Source organism: Triturus cristatus, chromosome 8 (genome assembly GCF_964204655.1).
Source record: "Triturus cristatus chromosome 8, aTriCri1.1, whole genome shotgun sequence".
Lineage (NCBI taxonomy): Eukaryota > Metazoa > Chordata > Amphibia > Caudata > Salamandridae > Triturus > Triturus cristatus.
The window spans coordinates 780,705,472-780,730,936 of NC_140591.1; positions in this window are offsets into that span (position 1 = coordinate 780,705,472).

Consider the following 25,465-nt stretch of genomic DNA (forward strand, 5'->3'; position numbering starts at 1 on the left):
CAAGCGACCTGCCAAAGGGATGTCATGTGCTAGAGTCAAGAGGGACCCCCTAAACGTCTGAGATATTACCAACCTCCTGGTGGCTCCAGGGGTTGGATCTCTACCCTCAGAATATAGGAGTCCCTCATCCCAATAAACTTTATGGGACCCACTAGCACTCCGAGCATGCTGTCTGAGGCGTTCAAGAGAGGGGCAGCACTGTTGCTCCTTACTCAGATCTTTCCTAGAAGGGCCGCCTGCCCCCAAGAACTCAACCTGATCAGGCTCAAGTCCCTCTGGGGCAGTTCCTTCTTCAGGATCTGCTTCTCCTCCCTCAAGAGGTGAATCTGTGATCTGAGACAGAGGGGAAGGCACTGCCTTAACCCTACTGCTCCTCTTCTTGGGAAGCACCTGGTCCATGGTTTCAGGATCCAGGGCTTGTTCAGTGTTATGCATTTTGGCCTGTGACCTGGTCACAGCAAATACCTCTGCAGGAATGCCCAACATCTCAGCATGAGTCTATAACTCTACTTCAGACCAGGCTGAAGTCTCTAGATCATTGCCCAATAGACATTCTACAGGGAGGTCTGCACTGACTACTACTTTCTTGAGGCCAGTTACCCCTCCCCAGGAGAAATTCACAACTGCCAGACTATGGTTGGTCCTGACATTGCTTGCATTGGTTACCTGGTACATTTCACCCAGGATGATCTGCCCAGGGTCCACAAGATCCTCTGCCACCATGGTGACACTAGCACCTGTGTCCCTGAATGCCAAAGCCTGTTTGCCATTTATTACAGGCTGCTGTTTGTATTTGCCCAGATTACTGGGGCTCACTAGGAAGGACATATCAATGTCTCCATCACAAATCAGCAATGCCTGAGTGGGTACTCTGACTAGGCCATAGTCCACTTCAGAACCCAGGGTCAACCCTACTACACCCTTATTCTGAGTACCGCCGCCACCAGTAGCTGTACTAGGGGGAACAGTTGCCTTAGGGGCTGGAGTGGTGGTGGTTTGGTCTTTGGACTTCTTACAGTCAGACGTCCAGTGCCCTTTCTGTTTACAGAATTTGCACCAGGGCTTCTTTTGGCCTTTTCCCTTGTTGGATTGTGAATCCCCACCAGTTTCCGATTTTTGGGGCCCTTGTGAAGACTTCTGGTCTTTTGACTTATCCCCACCTTTCTCAGAGCCCTTAGAATCCTGCTTCTTGGTGTCACCCCTTGGATCTGGGTTTTCTGCCTCACCCTGGTTCTGACCCATTTGTCTGCCTTCTTTCCCAATTCTTGGGGAGAGGTCAGATCAGAGTCCACCAGGTATTGATGCAACAACTGGTTCTGGCAATTATTAAGGATCTGTTCTCCCATCATTAGATTATACAATCCCTTATAATCAGTAACCCTACTGCCAACCAGCCAACCCTCCAGAGCCTTGGTTGCACAATCTACAAAGTTAGTCCAGTCCTGAGTTTGTGCCTTTTGGGTGTTTCTGAACTTCAACCTGTACTGCTCAGTGGTTAAGCCAAACCCATCTATCAGTGCACTCTTCAGGACTTCATAGTCATCGGCATCCTCTTCTCTAACAGTGAGGAGCTTGTCTCTGCCTTTATCTGAAAAGGAGAGCCACAAGATTGCTGCCCACTGCTTTTGGGGGACCTTCTGTACTCTACAGGCCCTTTCCATAGCAGTTATCCACTTATGGATATCATCCCCACTCTGGTAGGGAGGAACAACCTTGCTCAGGTTCCTATGGTCTGGAATATATTCTCTACCTCTAGGGACACTGTTGCTGCCACCAGGGGGTTCTAACCCCTCTCTTCTAGAAGCTCTCTGGAGCTCAAACGCTTCTCTATCTAATGCCAACCGCTTGGTTTTGAGGGCAAATCTTGCTTCCTCATACTGCAGTAGTTTGTACATTCTGTCAGAGGAGGTCTCCCTTCTGGGAAGGTAGGAGTTCCTCTGCTAGACAGATTCTCTGCCAGAATGATAGGAGTGGTCAGACTCCCTAGAAGGAGACCTAGGCCTTTCCTCCACTCTGTCAGTTCTCTTAGGGAGAATTCCTCTGTCCTTTTCAGACCCTTGTGGGTCTGGCCCTTCAACCACAGAGTCCTGGTCATCCTGATTTTCATCATCTGACCCAGACACTGTAATTGACCCACCCCCTGAATCAGACCCATTAGCTCCTAGAGCTAATCTAAGATCATCTGCTGTCAGCAGATCTATCAGGTGTAGTGTGGAGGGACTCTGTCCTATCCTCAGGTGCCTTGCAGCACACATGGCTTTCAAGTCAAAGAAAGTCATGTCCTTATACTGAGGCTGGGTGGACCCACTGGTTCCAACCCTTAAGGACATTCTAGTGTTGTGCAGTGTTGTACTACCTACACTAGTTTGTGGCCTACTGATACTAGCTTGAGCTGTAGAAAGGGTGTGCTATCCCTTGGCACACAGCTCTAAGTTCAGTTGAATTTATTGATACTAAGCTTGACTTTATATGTACCTTGAGTACCTATAGTGGTTTTCAGTTAGTAATTCAAATAGAGATTTTCTGGTAAAACAATGGCAAGCTGTAAGCCCACACGCTGCCCCCATTGTGAGAAGTTGGCCTGGTATATGCTGTTCACTAGTTAAAGTGGACACCTTGCACCAGTACAATTTGAATCTTATGGTAGTAGGTTTAAGACAACCTTTTAAAGAAAGCTATCCTAGTGGTAGCTGTGGAGAGCAGCCTTCAGGCTAAGTCTTTAGAGGAATGTAAAGCAGCTTGTTTTACCTTATAATCTCTTGAATTACTAAATGAAAGGACACCACAAAGGTATACATATCAAATATATATGTATTTAATACTAACAACTCTCTGCTAATCTCTTTATGAGATTAGAAGTCAGGAACATATGCACAAATTAACATTTCACAATAAGTTAAGCACAAATATGGCTGGGGCCCTAGGGGCGTACCAGACCATATACTAAAAAAGAGACTTAGAGATAATGACTTGCGAGGGGACAAGGCCTAGGGCCTTCAGAAGCGCTGGGGCCTCACTAATCCACCCAAGGCAGGTAAGTAAAGGACCCACGGGAGACGCATGCAGTGTGAGAACACAACCGCGGATCCCAGTTGACTTCAAAGAAGCAAGTCATGATTGGAAATTTAGAGTTTAAGGATACTTCGGGAGAGTCTACAAGCAAGTCACTTACAGGGTAAGTAGTTCTAGAGCCAACACTCACAGGATCACCGTAGTCCTGGAGTTACCTCACCCAGGGAAGCCGGGTGCATAGGTGTCTTTTGGTGTCGGGTAGCGGCGTCGTGTTTAAAGGGAGCCAAAGAAGACTTGCTGCTTGTGAAGACAGGAGAAGTGTCTGGTGGAATCCAAGGCTGGATTCAGAAGAAGGAAGACTTGAAAGCAGAGGAGACAGTGTTCAAAGTCACTTGGCAGTGACCCGGGGCAAGGAAGATGGATGCCCACAGTCGTCGGGTGATTTCAGATGATCCACGAGTGTCTTGACTCTTCAGACACGAGGTTCAGGAGGTGTCGGCGATGACCAGGAGCTGGATTCGGTGTGTCACATGAAGTCTGCAGCTTACTGCATTGTTGGTGACCAGATTGGAGCCAACAAGCCTTGGCAACAGCAAGTCTCGTGGAAAGTGTAAAAAGTCAGCGGTGCAGACCATCAAGGTCTGAGGGACTCACCCAGTGAGGGTAAGTCAGGGCAGGCCTGGAGCAACCAGAGGAGCTGTAGAAACGTCTTCTGTGGACCCACAAGCCAACCGGCAAGGGATCGCGACGATGTCTCAGGAGGATTCACTCAACAGGGGCCCACGGTCACTCAGGACAGGGTAAGCCTCTGATCTTCGGTGGAAATCCTGCTGGAGGCTTGGTCCAATGCACAAATTCATAGAACGTCGTGAAGGGGTTGTACTCGAAAATAGTGCACGGTACCCAGGGATTGCGGTTCCTCATCACTCGTGGGGTCCACTTGCCTCAGCGCCGCTGGGGACTCACAATGGCCTTGGAGAAGTCAGGAAATCCTTTTCCTGGGATGCAGGTACTTCGAACTTCGGCGGGAGCGGGAAAGTTTGCGACCGTTGATTGCAAGATTGGGTGCCTGCCAAGCAGGTGAGTCACTCCTTGCCTCCAAGGGAGATTCTTCAGTCTTCCAGAGGTAGTGGAAAGTCGAAGGGCCAGGATTCTTCTTCAGAGCATCATCCAGGGATATCTAGTTTGCAATGGCAAGGGTTCCCTAACTTATACTGAAAGGAAGGGAGGGACTATCTCTATGACCCCACCTATGGGAGGGTCAGAGGAGTTTCATGCCAGAGCAGGGACAGGTAGCCCCTGAGCCGGTTTATGCACAGAGGAGCCTACTGCTCCCCCAGTGCTGGGCTTCAAAGCACTCTAGGAGTGCACCCACCCAGCCCCAATACACTAAACCCTGTCTGGGAGGTGGTTGCCCCTCCCTGTGACAGGATGCCTATTGTTGGGCCTCCTCCACTGTGAGTTTTGGTCATCAGCAGGAGGGCAGCCCAGTGTCTGTGACTGGTGGCATCCATTTTGTGATGCCAGGGCTCTTCAGGATTCTACCATGTTTCCACAGTAGGTACATGTCTATCCCTCTAGAAGGGTGGGTTCATACTCCCACACCAGTTACTGGTGTGGGGGTATGATTCCAAAGCGTTTGACACCAAACACAACATGTTTTGATGCAGCCATCCCAAAGTTAGCATTTACAGCGAGGTTATAATGCACTTAAGAGTATATGGTTTGACCGCATTCACAAACAGCCCCAGAGAATGGACTCTGAGAGCTGCAGAGGGGCCCTGCTCAGGCAGAGCCACCCCCTCACATGGAAACCAAGCACCCTGCCCTCAGGATTGATAGGGACTACCTTAGGGGTGACTGATAGGTTTAAATGTGTGTGCAGGGAGAGATATAGTGAACCTATTTCCCAGTGAGGAGTGCTAAAACTACCTCACCCAGGCTGCAGTAGCAGGCCTGTGGTGTCAGATTTAGTCTGCTTCCCAGGGGTGGCATAATACATGCTTCAGCCCCTGGTAGGTCTGTGAAGTACCTATGCCCTTGGTACCTAAGGTACCATATACTAGGGGCTCATAAGGTACCACAGTATCCAATCACTAGTGCACCTAATATGCACTCCAAGTTCTTTAGAGAGAACAGAGAGGATGGGGCCCTGATTAGCAGGGTCCCAGCCAGACTATAGCCAGAAACCAGTGTAAACATCAGAAAAAAAGTGGGGGCAACAAAAAAGAAGCAGATCCTACTCTCCTACACAGCCATATGCAAATCAGTCTTGACCCTGTTCCTTATCTGAATGGTCCAGCCCTAACTGCCAAGACAGGTCTTCTCTGTACCAGAAACAAGCATCCTGGGACCGGTTTCGGGGTAACACCCCTCATCAGCCAGGCTAGCCTGAATCCAGTGGCAAAGTGAGCAAGGGACCCACGTCTGGGCATACACTGCCAACTTAGGGCAAATAAAGCAAACACAAGGAGATGATGGACAGAGTGCTGAAACGTTTCAGACACTCACTCACAGTCACAGATTAGGGTTGAATCCATCATCGTTCTTTAGCTCATTTCCCCACCCAAGTTCATACCCAGCCCTATGCAAATCAGTCTTTACCCTCTTCTTTGTGGGAACAGTCCAGCCCGAACTGCCAAGTCAGGTCTTCCCTGAACCGGAAACAAGCATCCTGGAACCGGGTTTGGGGTATCACCCCTCATCAGCCAGGCTAGCTTGAGTCCAGTGGCAAAGTGAGCAAGGATGCCACATCTGGGCATACCCTGCCAACTTAGAGGGAACAAAGCAAACATAAGGAGATGATGGACGGGGCGCCGAAATCACAGATCTGGTTTGAGTTTTTCATCGCTCTTTAGCTCACATCACCACCCCATTTCAGACCCAGCCATAAGCAAATAAGTCTTGATGAACAGGTTTTTATTTAAAGCACCACTGCTCATGAAAGGCAAAGGTAAACAAACTTCAGTACAGGAAGCATACCCTTGCAGTAAAAAATCCTGGGCAGAATTACAAAAAAAATAGCACAAAGCAGCACAGCGTCCAGAGTTGCTGTGTTGTATTGCACTAGGTGGATAGAGCAGCAAACAGCCATATTTACTAAATATGTCTTTCTTCCCCTGTGCTCTTTAAGGTTGCCTAGCATTACACTCATACTTTTACATCATGATAATAAGGTGTATGCGTCTAGCTTAGATTTTGTACAGGGAGGGTAGGCTTCCAGAACAAAATCCCATGCCTAAACATTTTTATAAGCATTTCATGCATTTTCACACATTGGATGTGAGCTATATAGTGCAGCACACATGCAATTTACAAAGTTTAAGGAGATATCAAAATGTTTCTCCTACTTTACGCCTCCCACAAAACAAGACTTGCACAATGGCTATGCAAACCATAAGGCGCACATAAGAATGCAAAACTCAAGACTACACCCTAATGAAACAGATGCAATTAGAAACGTAAATCATTTTACTCATGATATTACACACCACATTAGGTTACAAATTACACAGAGACAGCTATGAATGCAGCATAATTTACTGGTTTAAGTATATTTTGTTGTTTAATAACATTTTGCTTTTAGCTGTTCATATTTTCTGGTGTAACTATTGTGAGATCATAAAATTGCATTTTGTGTGCAATTTATGGATTGTACTCCTAATAACAACTTGTAAATTTAAAATTTTCAGTGGTTTTCATAACCATAGTTAGCGCAGAAAAATTAGAGGCAGATAATCAATACAGAGAACCTAAGAAGTTCACCACGCCTCTGGGCAATCCTCTTAGGCAAGTGTAAGAAACCTAACTCTGGGAACTTTTGGATCCTGGCCAACAGGCAAATGAATAGAGCAAGCAGGTCCAGATGTGTGAACACCTCGGAGCTGGAATGGGAATCCTTCCTGTCCAGGCACTTCTTGGCAAGTGGGGATGTAGACCGTACACCAGACAGGGGCTTCCCAAGCCAAAAGGTAACCGCCATCTTAGCCTCTTTCCAATATCAACATTGCCTATACTCCCCTGCCACTGACATGCCTCTTCTGATGAGCCAGCTAGATCATGTAATACCAAAGGCAAAGATTGATGGGGCCCCTGGGCCCAACAGCCTCCCCCAGGCCCTCCTCAAACAGAACATTACTTTTTGGACAGGAAGGCTTTCTTCGCTCTTTGGATCCGAATCTTGGCATAGGGCCATAATCCACCCAATTCACAAAGGGGGCTCCAGATCTCACACAAGCAACAATAGATTAATTGTGCTTCCTGACAATGAAGCTAAATTCCACTCTAGTTTGCTCCTGAAAGACCTGTGGCTGCGAGTGGAGTCAAAAGGGGTCATTCCAAAAAAACAAACAAGTTTCACAACATAATCCGACACATTATCCAACTTGTTAGCAATATCAATCCTGGTGGATAAAGCAAGCTCTTCACACTCCCTGCTGCACAGCCGTTTTGTTGACTTCAAAGCGGCATTCAACCGTGTACCAAGGGGTCACTCTGGTCCAAACTAATGAAATGGAAATCCCTCCAGAGATTCTGAAGCCTATAATTCAGCTGCACTCCAACACCTGGATATGGTTCAAACTAGGTGCTGATGCCTGCATGTGCAGAAAAATTCCCACAATGTGTTGTGTAAAGCAGGGGTGCGTGTTAGCCCCACTTCTCTTTAATCTGTTTATTGCTGATCTGTCTCAATCTGCTGATGCCATTAACAGTCATCACCCCAAGATAGGTTGTGAACGGATCCGTAACTTGTTATATGCCAATGACCTCACCCTATCCAGCTTCACAAGAGTAGGACTACAAAGTTTACTAAAGCAGCTACATTTCTACACAATCACCAACAACCTGGAGGTCAATCCGAAGAAAACAAAGGTAGTAACACTGGGAAGAAAAAAATACCGTGGGTTGCTGTCAATCTGGGAGTATGTTCGTGTCGGCAGGCTATCATCGCCACCCCCAACCTAGATAAAACCTATTTAAACATCCAGCTGACCAAAATTATCTCCTTTTCATTCAACAGGCTTAGCCGCATAGGGGTGCCACAAGGGGATTTTGCTTCTATCCCAGGCATTCCATCAACTGGCTTGGCCCAGCCGGGTGGGTCCCCTGGCACGTAAAACCACTGCGTGCAGTCCCCTGCCACCGCAAGACTGTTTCTCTTACCTTTTGAACAGTAGCCTTTTACCACTAGGACATCCATTAGCACGACTGTATTCGCCATTTACCTCGAACACTGTGAGATTGTATTTTCTTCCTCCGCATTCATCTTAACCCCAGTCATCAACATGAGGTATTGGTTGTCTTCTGTTTTTTTTTGCCGGATGCTGCGAGATAGTTTCGCTCATACGAGGGACTTTTGGCACTCATTCAACTCTATGTGTTTTTCAATATGTGTTAGTGACATGTCATTCTGTTAGACAGCCCTTTTTATGAATCATTCACAGCTATTATCTATTGTACTAGTACTTTGTGAGATAGCTTCCCCCATCTGAAAAATCCGCCCTTACTAAGTCTTGGCCCAGGTGTCTCCCTGTCATCATCACCATCCAACCAGATGACCGTCCTATCCACTTAGTAACTTCACCTAAATAGCAATGCCTGATCGTGTCATTTCTGCCTATTTGTATTTTGCACTAGTACTTTAGTCTACCCTATCATTTCTTACGGCACCAAAATGATTGTCTTAGCTGTTGTGATATTTTAACCTGTGTGTGTTCTTCTCTATGACTCAAGATTCGTTTAACTCTGTATCTGTTTTTTTTTAACAATTGTAATGGTTTTAATTAAACACATACAGTCAAGTATTACCTACAGAATAATCATAACTGCTCTTTAACTGTGTCTTTTTAAGTGACTTTCTTTTCAAATGTATATTAATGTGTTATAACTAAAAGTAGCATTAGCTTTAGTTTAATCTTTACTTTTTTTCTAATACACCAGATGCGAAAGCTCCCTGAACTCAACCAACCATGTAATATATCAAAACAAGAGGGAGTTCGCAGGGCTGAACAGGTCCAACGTACGTGCCCCAAATAGTATGTAACAAAAGAAGGTACGTTGTTCCTAAAATGGGTCATAGAACAGAAGGGGGATAAAGTGCTATGTACAAGGACCACTATGAATACAGGTAATCCTGCTGATGTTATACTGCAGGAAAATTGTTTCCTTTGGAACTAGGGCCCTCACACACCCAGCCAGCAGGTGTCATGCTTCATCATTGGGCCTGCTCCTCGTCGGGTCAGCGCTGCAATACCGACGGGAACCCAATGAGGGGCTCTTTGGCGGAGATCTTTTGTTCATGTCGTATGGTGTCGTGGGGGTGAGGGACGTATAAGGTGTAGATGTGATGTGCTTGTGAGTGCAGAGGTTAAAACACGTCAGGAAGTCCAGTACGAACCTTTTTTCCGTGTTGGGCTCCCTACCTGATTAAAAAATAGAGAGTGTATGGCAGCTATATGACCATAGTGGATCAAAAATGTTTGCGCCCTACTCTTGCTATCAGGGTCAACATGTTTCATGCCTAATTGTCAGGGGGATCAGTGGCAATTCTTCAGGACCATGTTGAAAACTATCTACACACTGTGATCAGGTGGAATCACCTACCTATCACATGAAGAGACCGCGGGAAAAACATTTACCCACAGGTATAGAGGACAATCTGGAAAAAGACAAAAAATCATACTCAAACCCTAGTAGGTTAGTACCGTATAAACATAATGGCAGTAAAAGAAGACATAGCTCTCCCCCGAGGGAGAGATATGTCTGGATTGCTTTGCAATATATATGGTCAATATTGCTACTAGTTAATGGACCTGATCAACGGATAAGCCCTTATCACATACTATTAACAGGCACCATTGTTAATTCCCCTATTGTTCTCTTTTATGAGCCTTGTTTAGCAATTTTATATACATTCAACTAATATCTCCCACTTGAGCGGTTTCAAATTAAGCCATACATATAGTATGTTTTAGCTTATTGCACGTTCTAAGATGGCCGACACAGAATCCCCTGGGTATGCGTCCCTTAAATCAGGTTGTCTATGACTCACCCACTTGTAACCAATTGACTTCTAGCCCCGCCTTAACCAGGAACCGGGGGATATTTTAAACGTCCCTACGTAGTTGGACACCACCGACCGGTTCCGGCGATGTAAGGGTAGGTCCACAGTACGGAAACCACTGCAAACAAGGTGAGGCTTAGGAGAGCACGAGCGGTCTCAGCCCGTGCTGTCAGTGACACTGGAAGTAATAGGATGGGCTGCGAGATGGTTGATCTAGTATAGTCGGCACGTTATACCCCACGGAGTCAGTTACATGTTGAGCTGGTTATGGACGCGGGGACACGCTACTCCTCCGGCCGCTAGGTTCACTCACTATCCTTTGGGTTTTCCTTGGCGGGCCCTCGGGGGAGAGATATGTCTTCCAGTGTTACGGTGCTCACTTAAATTCTTCCTCATTGAACTCAACGTGCGTGGATAAGTGCCAGATTAGACAACAACCTTCCCCATTACCTACCATTGGTATGTCCTGAGCAATGGGGTGGTGTAGACTCCTTTTCATAAATTCAATCATTTGATCTTCCGGCCATTATTCTGTTCTCTAGGACACTCCATCATGTGTGTCCTTGATCAGCCGGCAACTGCTGAGGCATAACTCTTTTAAAGACTAGGTGAGTCCTTTTGCCTTCCCCTTCGCCATTCTGTGTTTTTTTGTGAGTCCTGTTTTTATGATATTTGGCTATGTGCTCATTTAAACCTTTCTACTTAAGTCATTATTATAGTTTCGTGTTGATGACATTATTACAGTTGAGTGATGTTATTATGCACATCTGTGCACACTATAAGTCATAGTTATACAGTTCATGGTATTGAGGGAGCCTTTTATTGCCATTATGTTTATACGGTACTAACCTACTAGGGTTTGAGTATGATTTTTTCTCTTTTTCCAGATTGTCCTCTATACCTGTGGGTAAATGTTTTTCCCGCGGTCTCTTCATGTGATAGGTAGGTGATTCCACCTGATCACAGTGTGTAGATAGTTTTCACCATGGTCCTGAAGAATTGCCACTGATCCCCCTGACAATTAGGCATGAAACATGTTGACCCTGATAGCAAGAGTAGGGCGCAAACATTTTTGATCCACTAAGGTCATATAGCTGCCATACACTCTCTATTTTTTAATCAGGTAGGGAGCCCAACAAGGGAAAAAGGTTCGCACTGGACTTCCTGCCCTGTTTTAACCTCTGCACTCACTAGCACATCACATCTACACCTTATAGGTCCCTCACCCCACGACACCATACGGCATGGAACAAAAGATCTCCGCCAAATAGCCCCTCATTGGGTGCCCGTTGGGTATTGCAGCGCCGACCCGATGAGGAGCAGGCCCAATGATGAAACATGACACCTGCTGGCTGGGTGTGTGAGGGCCCTAGTTCCAAAGGAAACAATTTTAAAGCAGTATAACATCAGGAGGATTACCTGTATTCATAGTGGTCCTTGTACATAGCACTTTATTCCCCTTCTGTTCTATGACCCATTTTAGGAACAACGTACCTTCTTTTGTTACTCAACCAACCATGATCAGATACACCCTGCAGCACATGGCCCTTGCCATACAAAGTGGGGGTAGGACACAGGAAGTGGGATATATTCAGCGCTTGTGCCCAACAGGTCATCAGTTGCTTGTGCTCTGGATCTGGGCAGACCAGCCTGGCAGTTTGGGTTGGACTGTTCCTACTGAAGCAGGGTCGAGACTAATGTGCATATGGCTGGGTCCAAACTGAGGTGGCTTAGTGTGCAAGAGAACGATGGACCGGGATGCGGCCCGAGTGATTACCAGAGGCTGAGATTAATTCAAGCATTCCGTCCATCATTTTTTTGTATACTTTACTGCTTCCAATCTTGTAACAGACAGTAAACTCCCATTGCACAAGACGTTTGGCTGTGTGGCTGTGCGCAGAATGGGTTGACCACAGTTACCAATTGTGCTTGTGAGAAATTGGGTTGTTGGTTGACTGGGGTGTGAGCCCTAGTTAAGCAAAAGCCACAATCCCTGGCAGGGTGAACCCTGTGTAGCATGGCACAGAAAGCAGTCAGGCTTAACTTAGAGGAAATTTATAAAGTTTTTATGTAGCACAAAAACTATTATTAGAGTGAAAACACAACACAAGAAAAATACCACACCATTTTAAATTGTAATACATTATGTGACACCAAAATGACAAAAATCTAATCAGTAGAACCAGAGTAACCAAATTGTTATTTGTTTAGCAAAAACTAGTGCCAACAATTTTAAAAAGCAACTATTCAGGTCTGGGTTGGAGTCGAAATATGTGGCTGACCATAATGGAGCAAGGGGCAGATACAAGAAGTTGATTGGGCCCAGTCAGCGCCTACCTTAGGAATTAGAAGACATTTTGGGAAATTGAAAAATGTTTTGAGAAGGTAAAGTTCAGAGAGGCAGGGCTGCAGATGGTGTCCAAGGAAGGAGCATCATCATTGGGGAACCTTGTGTGTAGATGTCTAAGTTCAGACTTAGGGCCTGATTACGTGTTTGGCGGATGGGATACTCCATCACAAACATGACGGATATCCCATCTGCTGTATTACAAGTTCCATAGGATATAATGGAATTATATTTTAGCGGACGGGATCTCCATCATGTTTGTGACTGAGTAACCCTACCTGCCAAAATAGTAACCAGCCTTAAGTCGCTTTTTTGGAAGTAAAAAATCTCCAGCAGGACTAGACAAGAGGCTGTTGCCGAAGAAGGTTCCAGAGACTCAGATACCCCTTTAGCAATGGACCGCTGAACAGGATTTGCTGCTGCAGAGAAGAATGTAGCAGGAGCAGCTGCAAATTGAGTCTGTGCGGCGATGCACCCAGGGCGCATAGATGAGCAGGTTGGTCATGGTCTGCCCTTGGTTCTCAGAGCAGTTTTTAGCCCAAATTCGTCCTCAGTTTTGCATTTTGGTTATCTGGGTACATTTAACAGCACAACCAAGGGTCCAGAGCTAGTGTGACACCACTTGAGGGTTCTGGACTCACTCAGGCTGGGTCCAAGTGGGAGGTCAAGGTGATGGGAGCCTTTTATGTCCCCTGGGTCTGAACAGGAGGCTACCAAAAAAGGCCCTGGAGTCACTCTGGTAGTCCTGGGTTCAGGTGAAGATGCAGGGCTCAAACAACAGGGTTGGCCTCTGTGGATTTAAGGCAAACTCCAGGCAGCAAAGCAGTCCTTCCAGGTACAGCATAGCAGAATTGGAGAGTTGACGGCAGGTAACAGCCGCAGGCAGTCTTCTGAGAGTCTTTCCACAAGCCCTGTATTGAACTGAAGAGTGGGTCTGAGGGTCCTAATTTTACACTCAGTGTCTCCTTTGAAGTTATGGATAAGTTTTTAGAGGTTTCTTCAATGAAGTGTATAGAATTTCCTGACTCCCCTGCCCTGGCTCCAAGCTGGCTGCAGTGACAATATGGGGGTTATAAGCCTTTTTGTGTGAAGGCAGAGCACAGCCTATTCAGTAATCAAATGGTTGGACATGTTCTTTTAAGTTTTACATGTTCAGTTAGTAAAAAACTCCTAATTTTTGTTCCCACTACTGTGAGGCCAATCTGTCCAATAGGATAATATTGGGTTGCTTTATTACATTTAATAAGTGCTAGCTTTTTATAGAAGACAGATAACCATTTCATGTTTGGTATCGATGAAATTGTAATGAAAAATCCTCTATAATGGTAAAGTTGGATTTTACATTACAATTTTGAAAATACACCTTTTAGAAAGTTGACTGTTTCCTACCTTAGCCATTTGGTGCCTACAGTTTGTCTCTGTGTCACATGACTGGGCGTAGTAGACAACTGGATTTTGTGTATTCATCCTTGACAGACAAAAACAATATATAGCTTAGGTGTGCCTGTACGGGCCTTCATTGGCAGGATGGGATGGAGGAGCAGGGCCCAGCCCAATTACACTTGAATAGGCTCTGTCCTGCCTCCACATAAAGGGCTGTCTCCCTCCTACAGTTAGTCTGGAGCCAGGAAGGAATGGCACCTGATTACACTAAATTGTACCCCTGTCTTCCTCCTTACTATTAGCGCTCGAGATCTTTTATTTACCTACTAAACAGTGGTGGAGGGGAAAAACACTTCATAACCCAATGACAATATTATACCTGAAAGTACCACAGACTCCGACTTTAAGTTTGTCAATTTATTATAAGGCGAAAAATAATAAGATGTATACAAATCGTAAGATTAGCATAAAGAGATATAAGAAAATCAACACAGAGCCGATTCTACCAATATAAGTAATGCGGCATAACAAGAATACAATGGTAAATTCGAGGATCGGGATACAGCTCAAAATAGAAATAGGGTCTAGATAATTTTTTATTTGAAATAAAAACAAATCTGTCCCTACACTGTACTAAGAGAAGATGCTATCTAATACCCTTCCATCTATTCCCAAAGGTGTCATCATGTGTTGACTTCCTGAGAAGCGCTTACGTCAAATGGGTTAAGGTGCTTAAGGCTAGGAGCGAGTTCTAAGATGCTCCCTTCTCTCCCAAAGCAAGCAGAAGTCTGGGGTCTCTGTCCCTGCGCATCATACAATATAGAATGCAATTCCTGGTTTCATCTTGGTAACATTTTCCATTGCAACTGTTTCTATGTGGGGAGGTTCACGGTCATTTAATTAAGCCCTCTTTGTTCGGCGTGGTGACCTTGAATGAGTAAATGAATCTACTGAATACATGTTCACGATCATAAAACACTGCAAACGATATACTTGTGTGTAGGTGCATGTCAATCATGACTATAGTGCACCCATACAAAGAGTGCTGAAAATCAGTTCCCCCTATAGTGTCGTAACACCAAATGTCATTCTTTCAGAGTTTCCTCCTTGTAGAAAATACCAAACTAAACAGAAGATGTAGCTTGCTGTCCGTGTCTAAATCTTTCTGACCCTTTAAGATGCTGGTAATGACTGCCCTGCAGTCTTTCCATTTGCTGTTCACGTTTTTTCAGGACTTTGTCCTGATGCCTGGCTCTTTGCCATTTGCATGCCTTGATGACTCCCAATAATATAATTATGCAAATGACAGTTATGATAATGGGTTTTAAGATATTACCCATAATTCCCTGTCCGAACTGCCAAACTAACTGCCAATTTGTCGGAAACCCTTGCCAATGTGATCCCAGAGTCCCTCAGCAGCCAAATTACTCAATTCTCGATGGATATCTGAAATATTGGCAATATATTTCCTTATATCCCCCACTATTATCAGGAATATAAGTGCAGCACTGTTGGACTCTCAAGAGTTTACATACTCCTCCAGCTTTTTCTAGTAGGACGTCTAAAGCAAGACGATTTTGAAGAACCATAGCCCTTATCGAGACCATCTCACCATCCACTAATAACAGTATTTAGGCTGTATTCACGGAGAGTTTATCTACTATCATTGCCAGCTTTTGAATTTTTACATCGTTCAAAATCACACCTAAACTAGGTATAATTGCTCCGAACACATCACCAATAATTTCTCCAGCACTTACTCCACATTTTCCTCTGTGAGAGTCTTTTCCTTCTAAACGCCATAAATCATCCACATGGAATATCTTGGGAAAGACTATGGCTAAATAACATGTCCCATACCAATTCAAAGGCAGTTTCACATAAGCATTCTTACCACACACAAAATAAACTTTAGGCACTATGGTCAATTTATCCAATAGTGCTTTTCTTATGGATTGTTCAATCAGAAAAACGTGTTCACAATCGCTTTCACCCACGAATATCTTGTCGTAATATGTGGACGGATGTCTAATGCACAACTTTCCTTTCTGCTGAAAGTCTAAAGCTATGGGTCCTGAACTCCCCTTTGCCTTGTGATCTAATTCTTCCTTGGTCCATGGCAGTATCTTATCCTTCGGATCTGGTCGAAACAAAGTTTGCCTATGTCGATCTTCTATCTCATCCACAAATTTCTTTTCAATATCAGTTAGCATGCAAGCTAAAATATGTCTGTATGCATAGGACGTATCTAAGGTGATGGTGGGCACAAAGTACTTGGACATGCGCTCTACATTCTTGTAATAATCATATTTGTTCATGTATTTTAGGACGGCGACTTCAGAGAGTACCACATCATAATTCGAGAAATAATATTGAAAATGGGCTTTACTGTAAAACATACTTAATAGTACACTGCATGTAATGCCATAAGCCACAGGCAAGTGATGGTATTGTATGCCTTCCTCTACTGAAGCTGGTAGTTGCATGGACACATACCAGTCTTTCACTTCCATTGTGTCCACATACTCATACAACAAACGTGCAAATGCATTCAGCGTGAAATCACCCTTTGACAAATCTACATGCAATCTACGACTAGTTTCCTTGATCATTTCCTTATCTTTCATGGATGGACCTTCTGCTATATCGACATTTGATTAGGGTGGGGTAAGGGTAGGTTGTTCCCCATTCTTTTCATCATTGGGAGACCCACTCAAAGAAGTGACAATCACCACAATTATGACAAGCAGCTTCATTGCTATTAGAGTTCCAATAATACATTTTTGTTTTCAAACAGATATTTCTGAAGCCATGTTTCCAACGTCGTGTTTGACACACGAAAGAAACGTAGAGAGTCTCTGTTTTTCTTTTCTGCACTTTTAAATCCAAATTACAATGTCCTTATTGATTTCTTCACTTGATTATCGCCAAATTTAGTCCATCAATACTAAGCCTATTGTAGAGAAGTAATCAGCCCTAATCCTGAATTCTTCTCTCTAGGGACCCTAATTTTAAATCTTCTTTCACTGGGGGCTAGGTTATCTTCTTTCTAAGGCCTACTGAGTTCTTTGATCAGGTTACAGTTTAAGCTTCATCTCTAATGAGGTTAGAGCCAAGTATTTGGAGGACTATTTGCAAGATTTCAGCGTGAATTACTCCCAATTCTAGGGCAGTAAGCTGTCGACCAAAAGAAGGGAAAACAACTTGATTAAGGATCAAGAATCCCAGTCTACTCAACCTGGGTGGATACGGAACTTACAGTGTCAGGGTTCCAAAGGCTTCAACTCCCGGAACTAACAGTTCAATATCAATCGAGAGGGTGTCCACTCCGTAGCTCACTGTTCCAGTTCCCAGTCTCCCGGAATTCCTCTGTCCCTGCATCTGCTACCAGATATGTCCACTCAGGTGACGCGTACTTCTGAGACGGTGTTCTTTTTCTTCTTGAGCTTCTTAGATCATCCAGATTATTTTCCTGCTCACTTTGTTCGGATTCAGACGTTTCAGGAATCGGAGCAAGATTTTTCTCGGATGCAAGTCTTATATTCAGCCTTTCTTTTCTTGCTTGCCACTTCTCTGATCTGGCACTTGCTCTCTGCTCTTCCTCTTTGTCTGTTCCTTCTGCGCCAGGCCGTTCACTCGGGTCTGGTTCAAAGGGTACTTCCACAATGTCATCAATCTCAGGCTCTGTAGTCTGTTCCTCCGCAGGCAGCTCTCTTTCTCCTTGTGCTGTTGTCTTCAGATTCAGTTGTTCTTCGAACAATTTGAGAAGTGGATGCTTCCTCCACCGGCTCCGGAACTTTGCGGGTATGCGAAGCATGAATCCAATGTGGCAGTCCTCTAAACGTCACCGCAGTATTCGTGACCAATATCACCTGATATGGTCCTCTCCAGCTGGCATCCAGACAGCTCTTCTGAACGTGCTTGCGTACAAGAACCCAGTCTCCGGGTTTAAGTCATGCAGCAGGTCTCTCGAGGTGGATGCAGTTGCAGCCTCGACCTGGTGGGACACAGAATAAACTACATCAGCCAGTCCCCTACAATAGTCCAATACCATATCATCAGTGATATTTATCAATGCTGTCGCTGGCACCATAGATAATCTCATAGCTCTCCCTGTCAGTATTTCATGAGGGGTAGCCCTGTCCTCCTATCAGGAGTGCTGCGCAAACTCATTAGCACAAGAGGCAAAGCATCGGGCCACTTCAATGCAGTTGATGAACACACCTTAGCCACTCTCATTTTGATTGTGCCATTCACCTGTTCCACCAGACCAGATGCTTCCGGTCTGTAGCTGCAATGCAATCATTGGTCTATGTTTAAAGCAGCACACAACAGTTTCATGAGTTCACTACGGAAGTGAGCTCCTCTATCTATTTCCACTGAAGTCAGAAATCCGTACCTTGGGATAAGTTCACGTAATAACAGCTTTGCCACAGTGAGACTATCACATCGTCGAGTTGGATAAGCCTCAACCCAACGTGAAAAGATACACACCACCACCAAAACATATCTCAGTCTATTGCATCTTGGCATCTCAATAAAATCCAATTGTATTCTGTTAAAAGGACCTCCTGAATGATCTCCCAATGTGACTCATTGTAACCACGGTTCTTTTTCCTGCATTCATTTGCTGACATGTAACACATCTATGACACACTTCTTCAGCAATCACTCAAAAGCGTGGATTAAACCATGTCTGCCTGAACACTCGCACCATGGCATCTCGTCCCAGATGAACTGCTCCGTGAATCTGCCTTGCCATTGGGCTCAACAAACAATTTGGAAGTATGCAGCTGAGCCAACAAAGTTAAAGGCGCCACAAATATTTTATGTTTCACTTAATAAAAGCAGAAGGCACAGTTTCAAATGCTTGGTGCTCAGTGCTGCATTCGTTATGGCAGTTCGCATTGCACTTGCCTCTTTTTCTCGCTTGAAGCATTTTGCAGTCATTTTCCATCATGCTAAGAGAAAAAAAGAACGGCAAGATTGGAAACAGCTTGTGACATTCTGTGACCTGGTAAGTACTCCTTTACAGCTATAATAGGATAGGATATGTAATATGGAAAATGCAAGTGTTCAGGATCTGTGTGCTTACAAAGAAGCAAGGAGGTGGTAATGGAGAGGATGTGATGTTTACATGCTGCCCTGCCGCGGGGGGAATGGGAGCTTTAAGTGTTGGTGAAAGAGTAGAAGGTGTTCAGAATTATTATTTAGAGGAACTGTCCTGAGCAGCACATGGACTTTTACTTCTGGACACCCTGTCCGCGCTGCTGCTGGAAGTGGGAAGTGAACCAGGGCAGGGGCGGGGTTGCTGTGTGCCCCGCCTACCCACAAGGGTTGCACATTACAGACACGCACATCCATTTAAACATGTTCTCCCACAAGGTCGAGACTTTATAATTACTGAAAAGCCCATTCCAGTCGCGCACCTCCCCCTCGCTGGCTCTATCTCTCTGGCTGGTGGTTGATGGCCTTCTCGAGGACTTTGGCAAGAAAGGGGGGCAGTAAGATGGGGTAGTAGTTCTTGATGAGGGGTTTGACCTCTGCGTGTTTTCATCCTTTGGGGAAGGCGGGCTTGGTGATGGATGCTTTGAGGATGGAAGTGAGTACGAAGCTGATATCTTTGTTCCCAAGGCTGAAAAGGTGGTTGAGGCAGTGGTCTGTGAGTGCTCCCAGGTGTGAAGCTCTGAGGGCAAAGTTGAAAGGTGGTGGAGGTGTGTATGCGACAGAAGTGTTTGAATGGCAGTAATGAGGCTCTGAATTTCAAGACTGGCAGAGTAGCTTGCATACTTTGATGCTTTCAGAGGAATTTGAAGTTGGATCCTAGCGTTTCAGGTCTGAAGAAAGGGTTGAGAGGGCTGTGATGCCAGCAGAGCTCATGGAAGATTGTTATCGGTATTTACTAGTAGGCTTTTTGGGTCAACAGAAATATGAAAAACCAAACAAGTTATTCTGAAGAAAAATGTCTGTCTTTGAAAGCCATAGTATGGGTTGGCTGAACATGGAGAGGCAACAGAATGGTTCAGCGGTCTGTGATAGCTGGCAAAGTGATAAACTGTCTCTTAAGGGACAACAAGGATGTGATCACGGGAGATAGCTGAGGATAGTCCAAAAAGATGGTTCCAGAGAGTGATTTGAGGGACTCGCGGGGTCAGCAGAGGTGTCTCTGAAATGTAAGTCCTGGAATAAACGCTCTGCGTAGTAACAAAAGAAGGCCCAGAATGATTTAGGGCCAGCTGAAAGGTTGTGGTGCTGACAGAGAGGGATGAATAAGCACTGATATTGATGTCAGCGTAATCAGCATTTTCAAAGAGTAGTATTTGGGTTCTGGAGGGGATCCTAGAAGAACCTGAAGAAAGATCTGCCCACATTTAAGGGTTAGCAGAGAACAGTCAATTCTAATAGAGAGTGTGAGAAGTTGGCCTGGCATATGCTGGTCACTAGTTAAAGTGGCCACCTTGCACCAGTCCAATTCGACTCTTATGGTAGATAGGTTTAAGACAACCTTTTAATGAAAGCTATCCTAGTGGTAGCTGTGGAGAGCAGCCTTCAGGCTAAGTCTCTGAGGTATGTAAAGCAGCTTGTTTTATCTTATAATCTCTTGAATTACCAAATGAAAGGACACCACACAGGTATATATATAAAATATATATGTATTTATTTCTAGACACACTGTACTAATCTCTTTATGAGATTAGAAGTCAGGAACATATGCACAAATCAATGTTCCACAACAAATTAAGCACCATATACTAAAAAAGAGGTATAAGAAGAACGACTTGAGAAGGGAGAAGGCCTATGGTCTTCAGACGCGCTGGGACCTCACTAATCCACCCAAGGCAGGTAAGTAAGGGACCCACGGGAGACGCATGCAGTGTGAGAACACAGCCGCGGATCCCAATAGACTTCAATGGAGCTAGTCGCGGTTGGAATTTTAAAGTTCTAGGGTACTTCGGGAGAGTCTACAAGCAAGTCACTTACAAGGTAAGTAGTTCGAGGGCCAACACACACAGGAGCACTGGAGTGCACGAGTTACCTCACCCAGGGAAGCCGGGTGCATAGGTGTCTTTTGGTGTCGGGTCGCAGCGTCGTTTTCAATGGGACCCAAAGAAGACTTGCTGCTTGTGAAGACAAGAGAAGTGTCTGGTGGAATCCAAGGTTGGATTCTGAAGATAGAAGACCTGAAAGCAGAGGAAACAGTGTTCAAAGTCACTTGCCAGTGACCCGGGCCCAGGAAGATGGATGCCCACAGTCGTCGGGTGATTTCAGGTGATCACGGGTGTCTTGACTCTTCAGCCACGAGGTTCAGGAGGCATCGACGACAACCATGAGCTGGAGTCAGAGTGAGCCACGATGTCTGCAGCTTACTGAGGTGTCAGCAACCGGATTTGAGCCAACAAGCCTTGGCAACAGCAAGTCTTGTGGAATGTGAAGAAAGTCAGCGGTGCAGACCAGCAAGGTCTGAGGGACTCACCCAGCAAGGATGAGTCAGGACAAGCCTGGAGCAACCAGGGGAGCCCTTTGGTTCTGTAGAAAAGTCTTCAGAGGACCCACACGCCAACTGGCAAGGGATCGCAAAGACGCCTCAGGAGGATTCACCTCAAGGAGTCCACGGTCAATCGGGACAAGGTAGGCCTCTGAACTTCAATGGAAATCCTGCTGGAGGCTTGGACCACACATGGTCCAATGCACAAGTTTGTAGAATATTGCTGTTCCTCGTCACTTGTGGGGTCCGTGGGGTCCACTCACCTCAGCTCTGCTGGGGACTCACAATGACTGTCAAGAAGTCAGGAAATCCACTTCCAGGGCTGCAGGAACTTCGGACTACGGCAGGAGTGGCAAAGTTTGCGACCATTGATTCAAAGTTTTGGTGCCTGCCAAGCAGGGGAGTCACTCCTTGACTCCAAGGGAGATTCTTCAGTCTTCCAAAGGTAGTGGAACATTGAAGATCCAGGATTCTTCTTGTAGAGCGTCATCCAGGGATATCTAACTTGCAATGGCAAGGGTTCCCTATCTTATACTAAAAGAAAGGGAGGGACTAGCTCTATGACCACTCCTCTGGGAGGGTCAGGGGAATGGGGGGTTACACCCACTTCCCTTTGTCCAGTTTCACGCCAGAGCAGGGACAGGTAGCCCCTGAACCGGTTTGAGCTGGCATATGCACAGAGGAGCCTACTGCTCCCCCAGTGCAGTACTTCAAAGCACTGTAGGAGTGCACCCACCCAGCCCCAATACAATAAATCCTGTCTGGAAGGTGGTGACACCTCCCTGTGACAGGATGCCTATGGTTGGGCCTCCTCCACTGCGAGTTTCAGTCAGCAGCAGGAGGGCAGCCCAGTGTCTGTGCTGGTGGCATCCATTTTGTGATGCCAGGGCTCTTTCAGGATTCTACCGTGTTTTCACAGTAGTTACATGTCTATCCCTCTAGAAGGGTGGGACCATACTCCCACACCAGTTACTGGTGTGGGGGTATGATTCCAAAGCGTTTGACACCAAACACGACATGTTTTGATGCAGACATCCCAGCGTTAGAATTTACCGCGAGGTTATAATGCACTTAAGAGTATATGGTTTAACCGCATCCACAAACAGCCACAGAGAATAGACTCTGAGGGCTGCAGAGGGGCCCTGCTCAGGCAGAGGCCCCCCCTCACATGTAAACCAAGCACCCTGCCCTCAGGATTGATAGGGCCTGCCTTAGGGGTGACTGATAGGCTTATATGTGTGTGTAAGGTGAGATATAGGGAACCTATACCTCAGTGAGGAGTGCTAACGCTACCTCACCCAGGCTGCAGTAGCAGGCCTGTGGTGGCAGATTTAGTCTGCTTCCCAGGGGTGGCATAATACATGCTTCAGCCCTTGGTAGGCCTGTGAAGAACCTATGCCCTTGGTACCTAAGGTACCATATACCAGGGGCCCATAAGGTACCACAGTATCCAATCACTAGTGCATCTAATATGCACTCTACGTTGTTTAGAGAGAACAGAGAGACTGGGGCCCTGATTAGCAGGGACCCAGCCAGTCTATAGCCAGAAACCAGTGTTAACATCAGAAAAAAGTGGGGGCAACATAAGTGCATATCCTACTCTCCTACACAGAGAGAGTGAGAGAGTATGAGATAGAGAGAGAGAGAGCGTTCAGATTAACTTTTTATAACTGGCACGGGGAAGGGTCTGGAGGACTGTGAGGGCCTGAGTGGGAGCACTAACTTAGGGGCTGTGAACCACCAAGTGGTTTCCAAAAGCAAGTGGCACTGGCATATGAGCTGTAAGATTTAGTACAAGTGGTTAGAGAGATGGTGGATCACTGAGTGTTGATAGTGGGATGTGAGCCCCAGCAGACAGTGGTTTACTGGCCACTGAGAGGCATCATATGAGATCAAATTCTCCTACTTGCACTTGGAGAGAGCTAAAACCAGACACAGTAATGATCTGCGGGCCTGTGGAGGGGGTCCTAGAATAGGCCATAGGGTGTGATTTGACGCTTCAAAAATGGAGAGGTATTATGACTGAGGCTTGCTGAGGTGCTCTATGAGCTGATGGATTTTATTGGCCATCATTGGACGGGGCTATTGAGATCATGATTGGCATTGGTGAGTAGATTAATGGTCATTTGATGGTCAAAGGGGGTGAGAGAGGATAGGGTAGGCTCTGAGGCTGGGCAAAGGAGCTCTGATGGCTGATCTGATGTAGAGAGAATCATAGAGTTTGCAACACGATCTGAGGTCCAGAAGGGGAGATTGATGGGGCCGGCAGACATTGCTACATGGTTCAGAATGCCTGGCAGAGAATCTATGATGGCCAGTATAAAAGGAGGTATGGATGGGATTTGGTAGAAAGAGGCATGGAAAAGGTTGTGAAGGAATTGTGAAAATGGGATCAATGTGGAAAATGGTAGCTAGAATGGGTGCTGTGGGTCTAGACTGGGCTTTGCAGAGGCACTGTGCTGGACTGTTTAGTAAAGGAATGTAGACAATGTTGGGGCAGGAAGGTTCCCTGCAAAGTAAACTGGCATGTTCACCTGACTTAAGTACCTGACTGTATGTGACACCGATAGCATGTATTTTTTATTAGCCTGCAAACATGCTAGTCTAGTGTGTATGAAGAGTACTAGGCCTGTCCAATGGAAGAGCAAGGTCTAAAACCAGTTCTGTGACCATGAGGGTGCACCACATGTGCCGACATAAGACTACTGCCCATGTCCTGGTTTTTCATATGAAGTGGGGGTCGCAGCGTACTGTGGTTTGTGAATCATTAGTCTTGACCAGACATCTTTTCTATGTCAAAGGAGAGGGCTTACTTCTGACAGCACTAGCAGAAAGTTCCACTTTAGTCTGCCTTCCAGACCCTTGCGCTGACTTTCAATGTGCTGAGTGTGTTGAGAGCCAGTGGATGTATGGCACATGTCCAGGAGTAAGTGAAACAATTGCAGGATGTATACAGCCCCCATGATTTGACCATGTGGTGGGGCTAGTTGACACCTTCAGATCAGTCCGCCTTAACCTTCCTAAGGAAATTCTTTAATGTCCTCAGAGAAAGAAGAGGTAATGGCCATCAGTGGCGTGTATTGGCAGAGACAGCTCAACATCCTGTGATTCTGGGCAAATCGCTTAATCTCCCCGTGCCTACCAAAATAAATGTACCTATCTGTAACACAACTGGTGCTCATGTAAAGTGCTCCGATACCTTCGGGTCGAGTTCTCTCTATTTAAAACTGAAAAAAATAGCCTGTATGTGCCATGATATGCCATGTGTGTCCACCTTTATATAGGGTGGAGTTCAAAGATAATTGAAGCCGGCGCAAATATTCTGCTTCACTAGTAAAGTTTTGGTTACAGAGAAACGCCCAAACATTCCCAGAATATGTGTTGCTCCTAGCCCTGCCCCCTTTAAAAGCTGGATCCTCCTCTTTCTCTTCCATGATCCTGCCACATCTGGTGAATGGCTCTTGGAATGGGAGCTTATGCGTGGTGTTCTGTGGTCTGCAAAGTCATCCCTTGAGTAGTCTGGATTGGAATATCGGTCAACTCCCTCTTCATCCTTAAGACACATCAGTCCCGCCACGAGAGTTGACCACAACCCAGTTTTCGGCCATTTCATCAAAGCCAATGCAGTGTCTGCTCTTGGTGTACACTGAAAGCCTGCCTCCACCTGTTATACTTCACCACAGTCTTTTCTATATCAGTTAAGACTCTCATGGGGAAGGACCTGCTTTGACACATTTTAGAGGGACCCAAACCACCCCATTTTGCTCAATGTCCAAGTTCTCAATGACAAAGAAAGGGAGTGCTTGAAGAATCATTGTTTGTCCAGGACTGGTGTAGTTTCCATGCCAGTTAGTATCGCACAAGTGTGGGGTCATCACTTAAAGTCTGCACTGTTGCTGGAGGAACTGAAGGTCTGCCTTAAGGCCTGCCTGCCCTCTCAGTAAGGGAGCTAAATATGCCTGGCCCTAAAGAGAAGTTCATCATGTTCCCGGCATGAGGAACAATGAGAAGAAGTCAACTGCCAGAGAGTGTGAAGCTAGGAGTCAAGCTATATAGTGTCCCGAAGTCCCTGCAAGGGAGCTGTTGTCACCACCAATGCAGAGGCCTTTATCTGGTTTGGGACACCACAACTGCCAATGGAGAACATCTGTTGGAGATCATCCCTAGAAGTTCC